The 22,500-nt window shown below is 31.6% G+C and overlaps 1 protein-coding gene across 6 annotated transcripts in view; it reads left to right on the top strand.

The window, feature by feature from the left end:
- LOC124428484 overlaps nucleotides 1–22,500 on the top strand; it is a 201,045-nt gene that overhangs the window by 16,602 nt on the left and 161,943 nt on the right. The window lies entirely within an intron of this gene.

Genomic DNA, 22,500 nt, shown 5'->3' with positions numbered 1-22,500 from the left:
GTAAAATGATAATCGAAGAAAAAGAAAAAAATCCATAATCTATAACTTCGACAATTTTTCGAACACCAAAGTGTTCCTATTTAATTGTACGTTCCTTCTTGCGCGTTAGACTAATGAAAAGTCGTAGAAAAAAAGAAAAAAGAACAAACGAGAAAACCCTCCCTTCCTCAAAAAAAAAAAGAAAAAAAAAACCAAGAGAAACAGGATCAAAAAGAGAATGAAAAAAACCAAATGAAATAGATTTTTTTTTCTTTTTTTTTTTTTTTTTGTTCTCTTTTTTTGAAAGTTCTAGCTCCGAAACTTTCGCTCGCGAGTAAACCAAGGCCACGGTACAATCTACAATCTATTTTATAATCTTCTTACGTGTATAGCTCTTAGAATGATTAAATCGAATGTTCTTTTTTTTTTCTTCTTCATTTTTTTTTTTTTTATTTTTTTCTCTTTCTTTTTTCTTTCTACCTTTACTGCCTCAGGCCCAATAGATTCATCGATTTCATCTTATGATCATCTTATGATCAAAGGAGGGGTAAGACGAAGAAATAAATAAATAAAAAGAGAGACAGAGAGAGAGAGAGACAGAGAGAGAGAGAGAGAGAGAGAGAGAGAGAGAGAGAGAGAGAAAGAGAGAAAGAGGCGTACTAACGACATAAATAATCTTGTCGTACAGGAGTAGTTAGCACGCACCGTAAGCGTTTCCGCATTGGAAGGATAGTCTAAGAGATAGTTATAGTTAACAAGTTCGCCGACATTTATACCAACCCATTACGAGTTAATCTCAAAGGTATATACACACAAACACATACACATAACGAGATAGAGATAGAGATAGATAGATAGATAGATAGATAGATAGATAGATTGAGAGAGAGAAAGAAAGAACCGGGCATTATCATTTAAATTGGTGTCGTTATAAGCGAGCATTAAATACGTTTGTTCGTTCATTCGTTCGTTCTATGAGATTTCTATGGGATTTCTATGGGATTTCTATGGGATTTTACCCTCGTTTCTCGCCAGTTGTTGTTCGCCAAGTAATATTATTTCCCTTTCGTCTAATCTTTTACCCGAGATAAAGGAAAGTACAACGAGATGAGAAGAGTAAGAGAATTAAGATAAGTAGAAGGATAAAAGAAGAATGGAAAAAAAGGAGAAAGATGAAAGAGAATGATATAGAGATAGAGAGATGTATAGAGTGGTAAAGAGTGGAACGAATGAGATACGTAAACGTTATCGTTCACGTTTCGTCCTTTATCAGCGATAAAAGATTATCCCTTAATGGGATTCAGGTGTAAATGAATTATCGCGTCGAGCGATTTATCGTGCAACCATTTTTTTTCTTTCCTTTTTTTTTTTTTTTTTTTTTTTTTCTGAATCCTGAAACCTCGTAGGTACACGAATCTTTCTAATAAATCAAATTCGTTGATTCCATTCCCGCGGAGTCTTTCGAGTTATACTCATCTTTTTGGAAAGAAAAATGAAAAAAAATCTTTTTTGTTTCCTTTATCTCTCTCTCTCTCTCTCTGGCTCTCTGTTTGTCTCTGTATCTCTCTCTCTCTCTTTCTCTCTCTCTTTTACCCAGGATGAATGGAACTCTTAAGGTTTCCTGCCTCACAGGAGGCGGCAAGACTCCCGTAGTGAGAATGAGCGGAGCGATCGAACAAACGAACGAGTTTGATGTCTACGTGTATTAGAACGAAAACTGACTGATTGTGACTGTCACGATAGTGTACCTACGGGGAAGTTGGAGGGGTTGGAAGGGGGCTTCATCCCTTTCATGGGGATCCGAACCTTTTCTTTGGTGGTCCGATCGTTGTTATTGTTGTTATTATCGTTACTATTGTTGTTGTACTTTTCCTTTTTCTTTCTTTCTTTTCTTTCTTTCTTTCTTTCTTCTTTTCTTCTTTTCTTGTCTTTTTCCTTTTTCTTTTTTTTTCTCTCTTTTTTCTTTTTTTTTTTTTTTTTTTTTTTTTTTTTTTATTCCGCCCAATCGTCATTTCTCTTTGACGATTTGTAAATACGTTAAATTTTTCGCATCGATTAAGCGAAAAATAAATCAAAGTTCGATCAATAATAAGGATTTTATTGATTGGCATTAAGAAGTTTTTATGAAATAATATAAGATTATAAAAGATTATAAAAGGGCTTTAAAAGAGCTCTATTATCCATTAGATAGTAATTATTGTTATCATAGTTGGTTTAATCATTTGACTATTGTTGACGCTTAAATGCGTTTAATAAATTTGCGCTTATGATATTATAGGCGTTTAAAGAGGGTTTTAAAAAATTTCCACTTATGATACTTTAGTCGTCTATAAGCGCTTAATCTATTTTAACACTTTATTAGATCGTTGAAAAAATACTTCAGGTTTATGTTGAATCTTTAATATTTACAATCAATGCAATTAATACGAATAAATAAATAATATTGATTTGATCTAAGTGAAATTTAATGCTTTAATTATTATCAATGTGCAATTTTTAGAAATGCACGCGTAATAAAAAAATTTTGCCGTTGTAAGTTGCAATTGAATTTTTACCATATGTCTCGAAGTTTGCTATAGTCAAAAAGAGTTAAAGGATTGGTTACGAAAAGGATTGGGGAGGGGAGGGGAGAGGGAGGAGTACGTAAGTTCGAATTTCAATTAATTTTTAAAGAACGACTTTCGTAAGAGTAATGATTGAATTATTTTAAGATCGAATTTAATTAATTGAAATCATCCGTTGATCGTTGAAATATTGAAACTTTGGATAACATTGTACGATGAGTCGAATTTTTCGATTATTTTAAAATTGTATCAATCGAATAAATAGAAATAAATCGTTTGAAAACAACTAAATATTATTATACTGTTAGAATTGTTATCTAAATTTATGACAAATCATGCTAATATATAATAATGTTTACAATAGATTTATCTTCATGAAACCTTTTACGTAGTTTATTCGATCGAAATATTGAGACATAAGTTCAAATCACTATTAATCTTTCGACATACATTTTTTTTTCCTCGTACGATAATAATTTAATAATTTCATAAATCAGATCACATTTTGAATTCGATTAAACGAAATCTATTGATTGTTGAATATATCGAAACAAATGTATTGTCGAGCTCTTTGGTTATTTTATTAAGTTGTATTTTAATCAGGATAATGTATCGGATAAATCGAATGAATCGTTTAAAAAATAATTGAGAATTATTGTATCGTCAGAATCGAAGATTAATTATGGATTATGTAATATTTATGGTGTACCCATATTGATATATAAAAATAATTACGAAAATGTATCATAGATTCTATGGGACCTCGTGGATATTTCATTTCATTGAAATACAGATTTATTTGTGATCGATCATTTTTGCAAAGAACAATTATTTCATAAACGTGTTATTCCTAAATTTATCGAAATATTAAAACGTAAATAATTTTCTATAGTTAGAATATAATTATCTAAATATTGAACATGAATCAATCCGTAAGATCCATTCAATTGGATTAATTTAATGAATTATTTAAAAATAATTAAGTAAAATTCTTTCGTTGGAATTCGAATAAAAATTTGTATATACATCATGATTCTTATTCAAAATGATAATTCAAAAAATGAGATAATACAAAGATATACGAACAGTTTAACCCTAATTGCATATATCACAAAATGATATTAAGTTGTATACTTGGGTATACGCAACATTCTAGACACTTTGAAAATGTCTCATTTATACAGAGTGAATAATTTTGATTTAAAAAGAAAAAAAAAAAATAAATAAAAATGAAAAAAAATATATCGTATATTCCTTGAAGCCTCGGAAATAATAATTGGTAGATTTGAAGATGCATTTTCAATTCTGTCACACACAAAAAAAAAAAGAAAAGAAATTCATGAATCCGCGCAATGCTCAAATTGTGTTTACTCAACAATTGAGCTCAAAATTATTTTGAGATATCTTACATCCCAAGAAGCACCACAATCAGTTATTAAATTGTGCCGATAAAAAAAAAAAAAAAAAAAAGAAAAGAAATATTCGTAATAAAGTTTGAAACATTTAACGATGCTAATGATTTACATTTAGATGGCTGTATCGTAATTCATAATAATATTGAATGATATTCTTTCGTAAAAATCGTAGAAATTTGTAGAAAGATTTTTATAAACGTTTTAATACTTCGAGAGGCTTTGATTTAACATTAGACTCGTGATTGTCGTGTACGATATTCAATGATCATGGTAGGAATTAGGGTGATCAAAAAGGGAGAATATATTGGAGTTTTGTGGTAAAGGGCGAAATGAAAACGAAATGAGTGGAGGTAGGTGGAGTGGGAGGAAACGAGGAACGGATGCTGAGGACGGGGAAAGAGCATCGCGAGGAAGGATTAAAAAGGACTTTGTGATGTATCGCCAAGCTCGCGAGGAGTGTCTCTCGACAAACTGCTGTCAGTAGATCGAAGAAGGCGTAGCTCCGGACGTTCTTACACGACATTAGCTAGAGATCGACGTAGATAGTGTCTCCGATCGTGAAACGCGCACGGCAGGACGCTGAGTATCTAGATGGTGATCGACCGAACACAGAAAGAGAGAGAGAGAGAGAGAGAGAGAGAGAGAGAGAGAGAGAGAGAGAGAGAGAGAGAGAGAGAGAGAGAGAGAGACCTGTAGGGGATGATGATCGAGACCGTACCATGCTACATTCCTTTCCGTGTAGAAGAAGGACAAACTATGTATAGTGTATTTACTAGATAGAGAGAGAGAGAAAAAAAAAATAGAAGGATATATCGTACAATACCGTTTCTTCTTTTTCTCTTTCTCTTATTTTTCTTTTTCTTCTTATCTAATTTCTTATATACCTAATGATAAATCTTTCTCAAAAGATATCTAAAACTCTCGATCTTTCAGAATCAGTGTTTACACTTGTTTTTATAATTTGCAAAATTATCCAAACGATATAATACTATGATATCGTTTATCATTAACTCGTTTTAAATCTAATCGATCGTATTAATCATGCGAATGATTAATTTTACTATTTAACCTTTCTCCGATACAATCTGATCAATCAGATTTATTTAATCTCTATAACTATGTGAAAAGTTCGACGAAGTTTGAGATTTATCTTGAACGTCATTCTTGATCTGATCAATCGTTAAAATCTGACAAATGATTAACTTTTACATTTGATCTTTATTACAGCTGATCGATCGAATGTATTATTTCAACTGTGCGTATGTGAGAAAGTCTTTAGAAACGTACGTTATTGGATTAGAGAAGTCATTAGAAAGATTAGAAAGTTATCGATAAATTTAATAGAAAATTTCAAAAAAACTTTTTCTTATAGGACATTGAAAAATAATAAATAAATCGATTGTTACGATCAAAAATTGTATACTTCTGTGTATTTATTAGAAATTTTAACGAAAATAACGATGCATTGTAGGATGATTCGAACAAGATGTGCATTCTGATTTATAAATTTTTACATAAATTTTTATATAAATTTTTATATAAATTTTTATGTTTTATTTTTATAGTAATTTCTATGATCTATTTTAATAATTGTCGTAGAACTTTGAACTTCCTTTTTTTTCCCCTTGAACAACAATGATCTATTTTATATTTATTATTTCAATAATAATAATAATAATAATAATAATAATAATAATAATAATAATAATAATCATGGTGATGTATGATGATGATATCATCAAACAATAATAATAATAAAAATAATAATAATAATAACAATAATAGTAAATAATAATAATAAATAATAGTAAATAATGTATAAAATGCTTCATTAAATTCGTCTCGATTTTATTAACATCGATTTTATTAACATTATTATATTCTTCGCATCGTTGCAAAAACGATTTAAAAGACCACAAAGATAATACTCAAATGGTCATATACGTGTATAGTAAAATCTCTCCCTCCCTCCCTCCCACTCTCTCTCTCTCTTTCTTTCTTTCTTTCTCTGTCTGAGGATCAAAGGATTTAATCAACGACGTTAATCGTTCTTAAAGAATAAACAAGATCGAAAATCATTTAAACACACAGGTGATAGATTTCGATCGGCCTTCGCCGCGAGACCGAGAGAGATAGAGAAAGAGAGATAAAAAGAGAGAGAGCAAGAGAGATCGAGAGAGAGAGAGAGGGAGAGAGAAAGAAAGAAAGAGAGAGATCTCGTTAGAATGATAGAAAGAGGGAACAAGCAGGTCTCGTCCGTCCAATCGCGACATTCCGTAGCGCCTCTCATCTCTTTTCCGGGCACCGATACAAGGCCGATACCGTCTTGATCGAAATCAACCTCCCCATTCGCGAGTATAATCCTCCGTTAAACGGTCGTACGTCGTACGGTGGCCAGTGAGACCCGGCTAAGAGTCTGTACTTTATACTACGTTATGTTATAGGTAAGGAGAGTAAGAGGAAGGAATAAGAGAAAGAAAAAAAGAGAGAAAGAGAGAGAGAGAGAGAGAGAGAGAGAGAGAGAGAGAGAAAGAATATTCTTATCAGGGATCTGCGGCCTCGACCAGTGAGCGGCTATTTGTATTCATAAGCCTGCGGGAGGCCGGCGCTCGGGCCCCAGATATCCTGGCTTCTCGCCAGGTCGTTCCTCGGCAAAGGCTACTCCTTCTCGTCCTGGCGTTTCCCCAGGGATGGATCGAAGTACCTATATCCTCTAGGCACGTTCTTAGTTCTTAACTTAGCTAAGAGAAGAAGGTGGTGCCGGGGCCACGTCATTCGTACCTTGAGAGGCGCCCTCTTCTTATTCATATTCTTATTCTTCTTTTTATTTTTATTCTCTCTCTCTCTCTCTCTCTCTCTCTCTCTCTGTCTTTTTCTTACTTGATTTTTTAGTATGAACGCGTATCTATAGGGGCTAAAGAAAGAAAGAAATAAAAATAAAGAGAGAGAGAGAGAGAGAGAGAGGCTGCATTTCTCTTTCTCTCTCTCTCTCTCTCTCTCTCTCTCTCTCTCTCTCTCTCTCTCTCTCTTCGCGAGATGCGCACGCCCGAGAATGTGACCAGTCATCGAGTTATTTAATTTTTCGAGGCACCCCCGCCGCGCGTGTTTGCTCAGCCCTGCTGTGAGCACAAATTACCTCGCGACCGAATCACCTCGAGCAAAATGCTCTACGGTTCTCCAAAGAAAGAAAGAAGGAGGGAGGGAGAGAGGGAGAGAGAGAGAGAGAGCGTTATCGTCTTTTTATCCTCCCACTTCTCGATTCGTCCAGAATCCAAATTCCTTTCGTCAAGATCTTCTCTCTCACTCGAGTACATGGATTTTGTTTATTTCTTTTCCCACCCTCTCTCTCTCTCTCTCTCTTTCTCTCTCTTTTATTTTTCTTGTTTTTTTCTCTCTCTCTCTCTTTTTTTTTTTTTTTTTTTTTTAATCGCTAATTAATGATTTTTTGAACTCGCCTATGGAGAGTGAACTTATTTTTGGTATAATTTTTTTCATTGTCCTTTTCTTTCTTTCCTTTTCTTCTCTCTCTCTCTCTCTCTCTCTCTCTCTCTCTCTCTCTCTTCTCAAAAGTAAGAAGAGATTGTAAGTTTGCGATTGCACGCACACCTGTGTGTATATATGTATATATGTATGGATGTGTAACGAGCACCTCTCTCCCCCCCCGTCCAACACTCGCGTTCCCATCGGTAGGAGACACAAGACCAAAACGGACACGAACGATGGCTCCTCCAACGTGATCTAGGCGCATATATATATATATATATATATATATATATATATATATATGTATATATATATACGGTCAGCCCACCTCGCTATCTATATGCTAATCCATTGAGATGGTACCCGCAGATTACACCTTGGAATTAGCTCAGAGACTGGGGTATCAGAGCCGCACAGACAGGCATCTCTCTCTCTCTCTCTCTCTCTCTCTCTCTCTCTTGTTATCTGTATCTATCTATCTATCTCTCTCCCTCCCTCCCTCTCTCTCTCTCTTTCTCTCTCTCTCTCTCCAGTTTGGATATACCTTTATCCCACCTTATACACGTAACCCGCACGTCTCTTCGAGTCTCTCCAGTGCACTCTCTCGAACGTATACATGTGCATACACGTACATAGATATACACGTGTGTATATATATATATATATATATATATATATATATATACATATATACATACACATACACATACATACTCGAACGCATCTACGTTCGGTGGTTGGACCACGGCTGACTCGGCACTTCCAGTTCGTTAGCCCGTGTTAATAACGTTAAAGAGGATGCGATAAACTCGTTAGGAGACGAAACAGAACGGCCAGCTAAGCTCGACCTTCACGCGAGACACTCGGTTACCATCATCATCATCATCATCATCATCAGTATCATCAGCATCATCAGCATCATCAGCATCATCAGCAACATCATCATCGTCATCATCGTCATCATCGTCGTTATCGTCGTTATCGTCGTTATCGTCATCATCATCATAATCCTAATCATCTTCATCATAGTTTTATTTTTCAGGATATTATTTTTTTTTTTTTTTTTTTTCGTTAACCATAAGAAAGGTTTTCATGTATAATGATATTAAGTATTACGTGATTATTAATATCCGCGTAGCTGTTGCTCGTTGTCCGACTTATTATCTTGATCAATTGATCGTATTCTCTTTATCTAATAATAATAATAACAATAATAATAATAATAATATTAATAATAATAATAATAATAATAATAATAATAATAATGTATATTACAAAGAGAATATTTATACAATGCGTGAATGATGGATTATTAATACCATTGGTGAATATTCATTGGATTAATGGTCGTAGTCATGTTTACTTATTTATTTATTTAATTATTTATTTATATATGAATAAATAATAATAAAGAGCTGTTTACAAGTGTGGTATTTACAAGAGCGAATGGCTCGATTTTATTGATTCCAATATTTGTCGGATTACAAATATAACGTATCATAATATCACGATTGTGTTATCATCGATTTTATTTATTAATAATAAAGACAAAGTGTAATATATATATACATATAAGGAATAATTGAATGGATTGATTATAAAAATTCAATAGAAATACATATTGCTCAGTGTTACTATACTATTTGCATTATTTTATTTTATATTTTATGTCGTTATAATATTTAATAATATATGACAAAAACTTGATTTAATAATTATAAACGATATATATATATATATATGTATATATTTAAATATAAATATAATTATTGTAGGATATATATATTTAGGTATAAATATAGGTATTGTTTCAATTTAAATACTTGCTCGTTCCCTCGTCGAATCATGTCACTAAATTTATATCTATATGACTTTATTTACTTTTAGAATATTAATTATTTTTCATAAATATATAACTCAACGTATATATAAAAATATTATTGAAAATAATAGAGACATCTATCTTTCTTTGATATTAATCAATTTGTTCTTGTACATACATGTTAATTATTTCTCATTGATTTCACCATCATACAGATCCATCAGATCGACAATGACGATTTCAATCAATATCGTAAATTATCTTATCATTCAATGTCTTCTTATCGTAGGATTAATTTCATTGAAAAAAAATAAAGAAAAAAAAAAAAAAAGAAAATTCATCATCTACGTGTGAAAAATTTCGTCGAATTTTTGAAGTTAAAAATGTCCTAATTACGAGAATTAATTTATAGTTACTGTAGAAGAACTATATGGTAACCACGATATCGGTTATCACGTTACAATCGTTCGTCACCGTTATCGTTGACGACGATAACGACGATAACGACGATAACGACGATGACGATGACGATGACGATTACGATGACGATGACGACGGTCGACGTGCGCTCGAGTACCGAGGATAAATTTATTAGCCTACGGGAATATGATCGCTCGACGCGTATTGCGGGAGCCCGGTGGTGGTACATACCGGGAGAGAAACACGACGAGCACGTACGAATATAATCCTGTCAACGTAGGATGGCAAAGAGGTGTGGGTAAACGTTGTGCACCGTCGATGCTTCCATGTTCTCCATCCGGACCAAATTCGCAGTGCCCGGCCGCGAAAATACGAGAACTCGGTTATGAATCAACCCTGTGTGTTTCGTCCTCTCTCGTTCTCTCTCTCTCTCTCTCTCTCTCTCTCTCTCTCTATCTATCTATCTATCTCTATCTCTATCTCTCTCTTTCGTTAATTCCCTCTTTGTTTGGTTGAGAGAACGAGCCGATAATCGTCTCGCTCGCTAATTTCTCTGTCATATCGTGTAATCGGGTACCTACGGCTGAAACTTGTCCTCTATCTACTTGTTCGGGTGTATGAGAGTTTCGTTCGATTCGTCGATGACGAATCGTGGTTTCGATGATGAATATCATACCATACGTGGTCGAAGTTTCGATTTTGCTCTGATATATATATACATACATTTATACATATATGCATATATTTATATATATATATATATGTATATATATATGGTGTCTTTAAAAGAATAATCATTATCCTGGCGTTTAAATACATTCTGTACAGGTCGTCGATCACATGGCTATCTATTTATCAAACAGAAAGAGAGAGAGAGAGAGAGAGAGAGAGAGACAGAGAGAGAGAGAGAGAGAGAGAAGAACGATAAGTCCGGGTAATATATCGTTACATCGATATAACATCTCAAAGGAAAGAGCAAGCTTCGAAGATAAGAGATCAGAGACATGTCATTAGTCGACGACATGATAGTAAGGAACGTAACCGGTCGGAAAGGATGCGGAACCGAAATACTTTGTCCCGTCTGTCTGATGTCAGCTAACTCGGGGGGTCTAACTTTCTCATTGGCGTTTCTGACTCTCGAAGTCGTACTAAGACTCCGCGACACCGTACTGAATTCGATTAGAGAGAAAGAGAGAGAGAGAGAGAGAGAGAGAGAGAGAGAGAGAGAGAGAGAGAGAGAGAGAAAGTGAGATAGAGAGAGTAAGAGAAAGAGAGAGATAGAGAGAGAGAGAGAGAGAGAGAAAGGGAGAGATAGGGATAGGGATAGGGATAGAAGTGAGTAAGATAGTAGGTACATATCTACTCGAGATTCCTACCTCGAGGTAACCGCAACCTTGGCCGATCTCTCGTGGTTGGTTCTACATTTGACACCATCTTCAGGACCATGGTTATATCCTTCTAATCTCTTTGGGTAACCTAACGCCCTTTATCTCTTATCTAAGAACGTGATTCTCTTAAAGGTTTCCTGTTCTCGCGAATTACGTCTCGTTTACGTTATGACGAAAGCAAATTGATTGATAAATATAAAACAAGTGTTTATAATTAAAATAGAATTCCTCTGATATTATCATTATACCCAATGGGTATAGATTTAGGGATTATGGTTGGTGGTGGTAGTTGGGGAGGCGTCGCCGAATCACCGAACGCGCGCTGAATCACCCAGCGCGAGAGTTTTCCCCTGTCAGTGACAGTCCTGGGCCACGATAGTAGACGATAGTTCGCGTACCGTACCGCACCGTACCGCACCGCACCGCACCGCACCGCATCGCATCGCATCGCACCAAGTGGAATTGCCTCGTACGGACCTCGCGAAATGAATGCTCGAACGCCCCCCCATTAGGGGAATAAATCAGGCCTACGTTATCCGCAGGATATTCCGCGCATAATCGATCTCGCGGTACTTCTCGCTAATCGCGAGGATTTCCCCTTCCAACGACCCTCCCCCTCTTCTATAACCTCACTACCCCCTCCCCCTCCCACCCCTCCCTCTCTATCACCTATATGTGGTTTCTCATCGCGACAGATACTCTTTCGTACTTTCTCGGATTTTATCTTCGTATCGTTTCTCGAGTTTGACTCTCCCTTGCTCCCTCTCCCTGCAACCCCCGCAACCCCCGCCCCTTTCCTGTTTCACGATTTCAATGGATTTTCGATTGGTACACGTTGACAATGTAAATTGTGTCCATGTTCAATGTATCTCCACCCTCCCTTCTCTCTCTCTCTCTCTCTCTCTCTCTCTCTCTCTCTCTCTCTCCCTCTCTACATATATATATATATATATATATATATATATATATATATATATATATATATATATGTTTTTTTCTTTCTAACTTTTTTTTGTTTTTGTTTTTATTTATATTTTGTGTATTTTTTGTTTATTACTAATACTTGTCATACTACAATAATAATTTTTAACGATAATAATATACATTATCGTTGTTGATGATTTTGAAATTATTTTAGCATCTTATATTTGAATAAATAATATTTATGATTTTTTAATGAAAATTTTGATATTTTATTTTTATATGTCAACATTGTATTTATTATATTAATTGAAACAATTCGATACAATATTATTGTATATTATATTATATTATAGTGTTCTTATTGACTAATTCAATATAATACTGTAATATTTTATACTATACTGTGATGTTGTTTAATTAGATATAAAATATTGAATATTTCAAGATTAATTATTGGTGATTATTAATCAATATGATACTATAATATATTATACTGTTGATGTTATTAAATATGACGAATTGTAAAAATTATGCATAACTTTATTGATCAACAAAATACGATTTAACATACTTTTCTTAAATATTTTGTAATTAATGAAAATTATTCATTGTCTTAATCAAGACTAGATTAAATTATACTATATTTTATTATAGCACTGTATAGCGCTAGTATAGTTAGATATAACATAGAAATTTTTTGAATTACTTAATAATTCCGATTAAATGCAATTATATATATATATATATATATATATATATATATATATATATATATATTAACTATAACAATAAACATACTATATCACAATCTTTTTAAACTATAGTATTAAATATAATTATAGTATCAGTTCATACTATAAACACTATTCGACAAACACTATAATATTTTTCATTATTATATAAATAAATCAGTCCTAATTGTTACCCTTATATATGTAAATCGTAAGAAAAAACGAAAAAAAATTTTGTTTTCGTTACTAACGTTTTAATGTTAAAAAAGTTAACTACATTAAATGCTAAACGTTCACTCTTCGTTCGTATCATGTCAACAACGAAAAAAAAGTTGAACTAACAAGTCGTTGAATGACCCTGGCCATTTCCGGTAAGATATGCTTGGGCCGTGCCGGGCTCGGCCCGAGCACGGCAGGAGACCCAAGAGGAACTTCCGAGACGACCGAGACACGCACTTAAAACTTTTCTCGCACGACAACGTTGTTCCGAACTTCTCGAAGAAATGTTTCAATGTCGAAACGGCGTAACATCTCCGCTTGTTTTCACGAAGAGACGTTTCGTTCTTCTACCTACGTATAAAAAAACACACACACACACACACACATATGTATATATAAATACATGCACGTACGTACGTAAATATATATATGTATATGTATGTAGATACAGGGTGTCCCATTTAAAGTTTCGCACGTCAATTTATATAATAATATTATCTACCAAATTATAGGACGTTAGAAAAAAATATTTCAAACAAAATATAATCCATTAATCGTTAAAAACATTCTACAGATAGTTGACGTGAATTTCCGTAATTTCGTTTCTTCTGATCCTTTCTTTGTTTCATTTTTTATTTTTTATTTTTTATTTTTTATTTATTTTTTTTTTTTTTTTTATTTTTTTTCTTATTTTTCATTTCTTTTATTTTTTCGTTATTATTATACAATACTTTACGTAATATATTTAGATAAACGTTTCGCCCGTCATCATTGATCAATAAAACTTTGATCGAAGTAAAATAAATAATTATAAAATAATCAAATAATAGGAAATGATTTTTAATAATATCGAAATATATAGTTCGAAATAATCATTGTAAACTTTCTTTGTAGTTTAGGATACGATTGTAACGATGATGAAACTTGAAACGAGACACCCTATATATTTGCGACTTGCAAGTAACTACGTACATAGGTATATACATACGTACGTATGTATTTTAAGTAGATATGTATGTTAAGGAAAGACACGTAGGCGCGAAGAAGCGAGAGAATTAAAATAAATGTCACGAGCACGCGAAAACAAAACGAAGCGGTTTCGATCGGAACCGATAAGAGAAATTCAGGAAGATTTACGATCTCACTTTTTTCTTCTTCTTTCCTTTTTCTTTTTTTCTTTTTCTTTTCTTATCTTTCTCTTTCTCTACTTTTCTCTTTCTCTTTTTTCCTTTTATTTTCTACGTTCTCACCGAATATTCGCTCGCTCGCGATGCTCGATTAAAATCAAGGGGGAAAAATAAAAGAATGAGACAGATAGACAGACAGACAGAGAGAGAGAGAGAGAGAGAGAGAGAGAGAGAGAGAGAGAGAGAGAAAGATGTAGGACGTCGATATTAATAACCATCAACCCCTCAATGTTATCGTTTCACTTGTCGTCATTGACTCGAAAACGTTTTAACCCAAGCCCGGAGTTACGCTCTTTGCACTTTCCAACACATCTAATTTTCTAAAAGCCAGTTCTAACGCCGTCAGGTATTACTCTCTTAACTAAACGCAGGCACGTGCATTTTCAAGCTCTTCTTCCTTTCTCATCTTTGTCTTTCTCTTTCTCTTTCTCTCTTAGCAATGAAAAGCAAAGAAAGGAAGGAAGGAAGGAAGGAAGGAAGGAAGGAAGGGTAAGCTCGGTTTAGAAAGGGACGAATAGAGAGAAAGAGATACATACGCAGATGTGCTCGGTTTCCAGGGTGGAAACGTTTTAATAAGCGGACGTGTGCTACCCTCCGAAGGGGCGTATAAATATATTCGGTCGTTCTATTCGAGAGTACGTTATAGTTAGAAGAAGAGAAAGAGACAGACATACAGAGAGAGAAAGAGAGAGAGAAAGAGAGAGAATAGTGCGGGTGGAACGAATATCGGTGAAACGTTGAAAGGAAGAGGAGGATGAAGAGGTTGAGAGAGGAGGGTTCGTTTGGGAAGAGTTCGAGGTCGAGTGTAGGGGAAATGCAGAACGAGAGGCAAAACATGTTGCGGCACGAGCTGCCTCGAGAGCTCCGCAGAATTAGCTTTATTATAACCTGGGGGCCATCCATACATGCCTAACAGCGCCGGTAACATGCGCCGGCCAATAAGCCGGACGGCCGAGCAACAACATTTTCGCGACTCGGCGCACCCTAAAATTCTCTGTTTCTCTCTCTCTCTCTCTTTCTCTCTCTTTCTCTCTCTTTCTCTTTACGGTACGATACGTCTCGTACAAACCATTGAAAACGATGAGAGAAAGAGAAAACCGTGTTTAGATATAGAAATCGATTTCTCTAATTAACTGTTCTACCGACAATGGATCGTATCTATTTAATAAGAACGTATCTAATGGACGTCTATGTGTTCTACATTTATATATATATATATATATATATATATATATATTGGTATACAACAGTTCTTTTTGATAATAAATAGAGATTGTGTGATACACTCTAATGATTAACCAGAGCATTATTCTCGATCGAGTAAATATAATTTATTTATTCGGTATATTTCGTTCGAACGGAATTATGATAGTAAATATATGAATAGAAATGTATATGATTAGATGTTAGATGATTCGTTTGTAATGGATGATCATGTAAATCAATTGCGCATCTATTGATGGATTTTATTCGTAATACTTTTTAGATATTATATCATATCAGAGTAATATAAGCGCATATAAATTATATATATATATATATATATATACTTATTATTATTTATATATTATATAATATTATATTTTATATAATACTATTTGTATTAATATAGAAATTTTTGATTTTTTTTTTTTGAATTTAAGTAAATAGAATATTATAATGTGATATAAATGTAAAGTAGTAGCTCAATTATTTGTTGATTTATTTAATACTATCTATGATATTTGTTTAATTAGATATAAATTATTAATAATGTTGAAATTAGATATTATACTTATTTACTAACTCGATAAAACTATATCATAATATTTATATATATATATATAATAATAAATAAATAATTAATGTTTATATTAATTAATAATAAAAAAATAATTATTATTTATTTATTTATTTATTATATATATAAATATATATATAAATATAATTAATAAATAAATAAATAATATAATTCTGCATTATTTAGTTTGATTCTCTCTCTCTCTCTCTCTCTCTCTCTCTCTCTCTCTCTCTCTTTCTATATATATATATATGTATGTATATATACATACATATATCAAATCACATACGACCCGAGAACAAATTGAAATAATAATTATAATTAGAGAAAAAAAAAGGAAGAAAAAAAAATGAGAAAAAAGAAAAGAGAAATCAAACGAAAGAAAAAAAATTAATCGACAAAGACAATTCTTAATTACAATTTAAGATTAACATTTACTAATACCAATTTAATAATTATTAATACTCGATTTAAGAATAACAGAGAAATTCGTGCATCGTTAGTTGCCTCGAAGGAAAATATTCAATTAGATGATAAAATTAGCTTTTAAAAAAAACATGACAGAGAAAGAGAGAGAGAGAGAGAGAGAGAGAGAGAGAGAGAGAAAAAAGAAAAGAAGGATTTGATTTCTAAAGAAAACGATTCTCATGAAACGACCTGTATAAGAACTACCTGTACAAGTAGTCTCGTTACGATCGATCAAAAAAAGGGGTGGGTAGAGAGGTTGGGGAGTTCAAAAGGGAGGATTTAATCGCGCCGGTGCGTTAATTAATTCTCGGTGATCTCAATTAAAATATTAATTACGGAAAGACAATGACGTAGTGATGGGGAGTAAGGTAGGCGTCCAAAGAAGGAATCGGTTTTCTTCTTTCTCCACCATCACCACCACCACCACCTCCACCTCTACCTTTACTACCAACCATCTTCATCATCACCTTCACATTCAGCTCCTCTACCATCAGGTCTTCTCTTTCTCGTCATTCACCCTCCTTTAAATTCTCAAGTTCTCTTGCGAATGGAATTAACCAAGGATGGGAACCACCACTGCGATGCCATTACGATTAACTCCGTCCTATAAGCTTATCTGATAACCACGCCATTATGTTCCACGGCTTCATGGCTTGAGCGCCGCTGACTGGTCCGTTTGTCTGCTCGTTCGCGAAGCCCCCGTGCCAGAGAATAGAAAGAAAGAGAAAGAAAAAGAGAAAGAGAGAGAGAGAGAGAGAGAGAGAGAGAGAAAGAGAAAGAGAGAATACAGGACCATTTGCATATCTCTCAGTGGAGATACGAGTAAACAAGTGTCCTCTCAGCGATCCCATCGAAGATCTCTCTGCTCGGCATCTTGGAATCGTTTAAAAATCAATCAGCGACTCTCAGTTACCCCAACCCTCTCCTCCATTTACTTATTTACTCATCCTCCCTTTAATCTCGTCTCTTTATTTTATACATTCGTTGAATTGATTTCTACATTGAATGAAGGTGAACGTTCAATGTAAAAAAAAAGAAAAAAAAAAAAAAAAAGAAAAAAAGAAATTGAAAATAAAGAGATAAAAAAGAAAAATATTTCGCAAAAGAAATCGTTGGGAATCGTTTATTGGATTTGATGGTTCTTTTAAAGAAATTTTTTTACAGGTTAATATATATATATATGTATATATTTAGAAAATTCAATTTATTTAATTAAATTGTTGATATTGTTCAAATGAATCAAGGGTAGATTTAATGAAATAAATGACATATTTTTGTATTTAAAAAAAATATTATATATATATATATATATATATATATATATATATATATATATTGTTATAGTATAACTTATATGTCAATATTTGTGATTACATTTGTTATATTGAATATAATTAATATCATATATATATATATATATATATATATATATATTAAGTATATATTAATATACATTATTCTCACTATATGCAATATTAAGTAAAACTTATACTAGTCAACTATAACTGTAACTATATTATATAGAAACATTAATTATAAATTATATTTAAGTATAATAAAATTATATTATAATAAATATAATTAGATTTTAGAAAAAAAGAAAAAAAATTCATTATACTTCATCAAGTATAATTTACATTATTATATACATACACCGATATGTATATTAAAGTAACTATAATTCATATATATTTTTATATTATATCTCATAAATATCAAGAAATAATTTATTTTCCATCTAAGAGATAAAATAACGCTTAAAATTTATACAAACGTATATACATATGTTTGTATATCTTAAAAAAATTTTATTTCAAGAAAAGTATTAAATCCAACCAATGAAAATGGTCTCGTTAAATTCTTCAAAATTCGATGTTATAATAATCAATTTAATTCGATATCTACATATGTACTTATACTATGAATACGTATCAGTGATATTTATCAATGTAGGAGAAGAAAAAAGATTAAAAAAAAAAAGTAGAAAATTTTATATATATCTAATACTTTTTACATCGATGATTATTATTAAATTACATGTATTTCTCATGTGACGCAACATTATTTATTTACCTTTGAATTAACAAAAACAATTTTTTTTTTTTATTTTTTATTTTCCTACCAAAACGAAACAAACAAAGATATTAAAATTCAACGAACGATCAAAACATTATCGTTACATTCAACAAAGATAAATATCATAAATATTATTTTAATTCGAGATATTATATATATGTATATGTATACGTATAAGTAAATATATACGTACATACATACGTACGAAAAAAAAAAAATATATATATATATATATATATATATATATTTACACTTACGTATCAACGTGAGAAAAGGAAAGAGAAATAGGATGAGGAGGAGGTGTAGGAGGTAAAGAAGGAGAAGAAAGAGAAGGAGGAGCAGGAGGAGGAGGAGGAGGAGGAGGAGAAGCAAGGGCATAGCACACGAAAGCTGGGAACGCACCTCGATGCACCACCTGACGCTACGGGGGGTCAGTGGTTCTCATTGATACGTTATCATTGTACGACGACGATGATACGATCCATTATTAGTCGCGAACAAAATGTCACTCTTTCAAACTTTTATTATAATTTTCTTTTCATTTTCTTTTTCTTTCCTTTCTTTTTCTTTCTTTTTTTTTTTTTTTACCATCACTAGTTACCACCAATCGTAATGGATTTCGTTATATTCCTAAGAGAAAGAAAAAAAATAATAATAATAAAAACAAACAAAAAAAAAAAAAAAGAAGAAAAAAACAGAATTCAACGACCAATCTCGTATCTCTCAGTTATCACGGATTAATTTGATTTTATGGGATTCAGAATGACGATCAACGTCAAGAAGGGACAACCGCAAAACGATTCGAGAGATTTCACTTAAGGACACGCGCTACGTAGTTTTGTTCGATCGATAGAGATATATCGGAGTTCTTCCTACCTCTTCGGAGCTAATGATGATTCGGCAAAATTCTAACGTCCCATCCATTTTCTACCCGATGCCGATGTAATTTACGAGGAGTCACGATCGATTCTGGTCGTATGGAGTGTCGATATGAGCACCTCGAACGTCCGACGTAGCCGTGACGAGTGAAAATACAAACGGTTTAACAGGGATGAGTAGTCGTTTAACGTTTCTGGGATCAGAAATCCTTTTGCCCCCTTACCCCCTACCAACCTCCCATCATTTTACTCTCTTTCTCTCTCTCTCTCTCTCTCTCTCTCTCTTGCTCTCTTGCAAGTTTCTCTTTTTCCTCTCGTATATTCCTCCTCTTCTGTCTTTCTCTATATACCATACACCACGTCACATATATAAGATATAACCAGCGCACACGATGCACCACGAATGTACGATGACATTGTATGGGATCAAGGTTTAGCAATGTTGCACTCATCCGACAGATTCGACTTTTCAATGATTCAATGATTAAAGCAGATACGAGGGATTTTACGATCGGTGTTGGACTGATATGTTTTATTGAATTGAATACAAAGTGGTGTGTAATAATTTGTTTGATTTCTTTTTTCTTTTCTTTTCTTTTCTTTTCTTTTCTTTTCTTTCTTTTCCTCTCTTTTTTTCTTTTTCTTTTTTTTTTTTTTTTTTTTTTAATCGTATCTATCAATTATACGCTATTAATTGTAGTTACATGATTATGTCAGATTTGAACAATAATTTAAATGTTATGTTTTATTGAATCGAATATAAAATGGTATGTAATAATTCGTTTGATTCTTTTCTATTTTTTATTGTATCTATCAATTATACAATATAAATTGCAGTTATATATATATATATATATATATATATATATATAATATGTTATATTTAAACAAATGTTGATATTATAATTATTTTATTTTATAGAAGATGTAGATGATGTTTCTTGCAAAGATTATATGTGTGTTATAGATTTTTATATTCGATTTTTATTCTAATCAACTTTTTTGATTTTAAATGATAAACAATATGCTCTATAAACTGCAATTATATAATTGTATTACGTTTAAATAAATGTTGTTTTTAAAATAACGAAATAAGTAAATGAAAATAATTGAGATTTTATGATCATTGTCATGATATGTTTTATCATACAAACATTATTACGATATATGTATATATATATATATATATATATATATATATATATATATCTAATGGTTTATCTAATTCTTTAAATATCGATAGTAATAATTACAAATATGCAAGAAAAAATAATTTCCATACGAACAGTATAATAATATACATATATTATTTGATTAATTGTAATATATACATTTTTACAATTGTAATATATATTATAATTAATTGAAAGTAACGTATAAAGATAAAAAGGAAAAGATAATAATTATCTAACAGATATAAAAAAAATGTGGATGTGTGTATGTGTATATATAGAATATATACCATATTTATAGTTAATTAAATTTCTTGAAAATAATTTTTATAAAAAAAAAGGCACAATAATGTACATATTATAATTAATTGAAAGTAATGAATAAAGATAAAAGGAAAAAGATAAAAATTATCTAACGGATAAAAGAAAAATATATATATATATATACACCATATTTCTAATTAATTAAATTTCATTATTAATAAAATCACTCCGAAAAAAAATTAATTACCATTATTATTTCTTTTTGTTTTTTGTTTTTTTTTTTTTTTCGTAAATCTCTGGATCATAGAATCGTAAAATTGTAGAGAAGGAAAAAACAAACAAAAAAGAAAAAAAGAGAGAGAGAGAGAGAGAGAGATAGAGAGATAGAGAAAACAATAATAAAAAGATCATTCAGATGAGTGCATTGTCATTGAAAGTGATTACATAAGCATTAGCAACAAGCATTGGGAAGTTTTGCCTCATAGAATAAATTATTAGATTCGTATATAACAATTCGATTGTTTGAGCACGTTCATGCTACGTGGCTTCTCAAAGCTTTTACGCACGTAAATTGTTGAATTATAGTAACCTAGAAGAGAGAAAAAGGCTGCGTTTGACGCGATGCATCGTCATCGATGTGTAGTTATGCAAGCATTTGCAACAAGCATTCGAAATTTTGCATCGTGGAATCAATTATTGGATTCGTATTATGTCAATTCGATGGTTGAAGCACGTTCCTTTTATTATGTTGCTAGTCATTGGTTTTTATGGATTTACTTATTGTCCTGTTTCTCACTTTTCTTTTCTATCGGTGTTAAATAGATACGAGAAAAAGAGAGAGAGAGAGAGAGAGAGAGAGAGAGAGAGAGAGAGAGAGAGAGAGAGAGAGAAGGAGAAATGACAAGATTTTGTATCGAATTAATTTTTTTTCTTATTTTTTTTTTCTTTTTTTTTTTTTTTTTTTTTTTTTTTTTTTTTTTAACATGATACACGGTGCGTTATTCGAATTGAAATTGATTCTTTGAACCAATCGAATGAACCATTCTTTGAATCAATAATTTTTATTTTTATTTTTTTTGTTTTGTTTTATTTTTATTTATTTGTCTATTTCTTTTCTTTTCTTTTTTTTTCCTTTTTTTTTCTTTTTTTTTTCTTTTTTTTTTTCTTATCACTAATTATCCGTGTAATGGCGTTAACGCCAAATATCGTATACGAGAAAAAGAAAAGAGTAGTATTAAAAAAGATTTCATTTGGTTAGCCATTTTTTTTTTATTTATTATTAAATTTATTTATTATTTATATATTTATATATTTATATATTTATTATTTATATTAGATATTTATAGATATTTATAATTCGTTATAATACGACTCAGTTTCCGAATCGAATTAGATTACTTTTTTTTTTTTTTTTTTTTTTTTTTGAACCAATCGATTGTCTCTTTCTTTACTTTCTTTTTTTTTCTTTTCTTTTTTTTTTTATTTCCTTTCTTCTTCTTCTTCTTCTTTTTATTCATTTCTCGATGGCGTTTAATTGAATAATTGAAAAAGAAAGAGAAAAAAAAAGATAAGAAGGATGAAAAAATTTTTATATTTGATGGACAATCATCATTTATCAATTTGTACAATTTATACAAAATATATAATCGGATTGTTCAATTTGAAAATAATTTTTTTCTTTTCATATATATATATATATTTGTATACATAATTGAGGAATTTTCTTCTTT

Source organism: Vespa crabro, chromosome 12, assembly GCF_910589235.1.
Source record: "Vespa crabro chromosome 12, iyVesCrab1.2, whole genome shotgun sequence".
NCBI lineage: Eukaryota > Metazoa > Arthropoda > Insecta > Hymenoptera > Vespidae > Vespa > Vespa crabro.
This window is presented reverse-complemented; position numbering and strand designations above follow the sequence as displayed.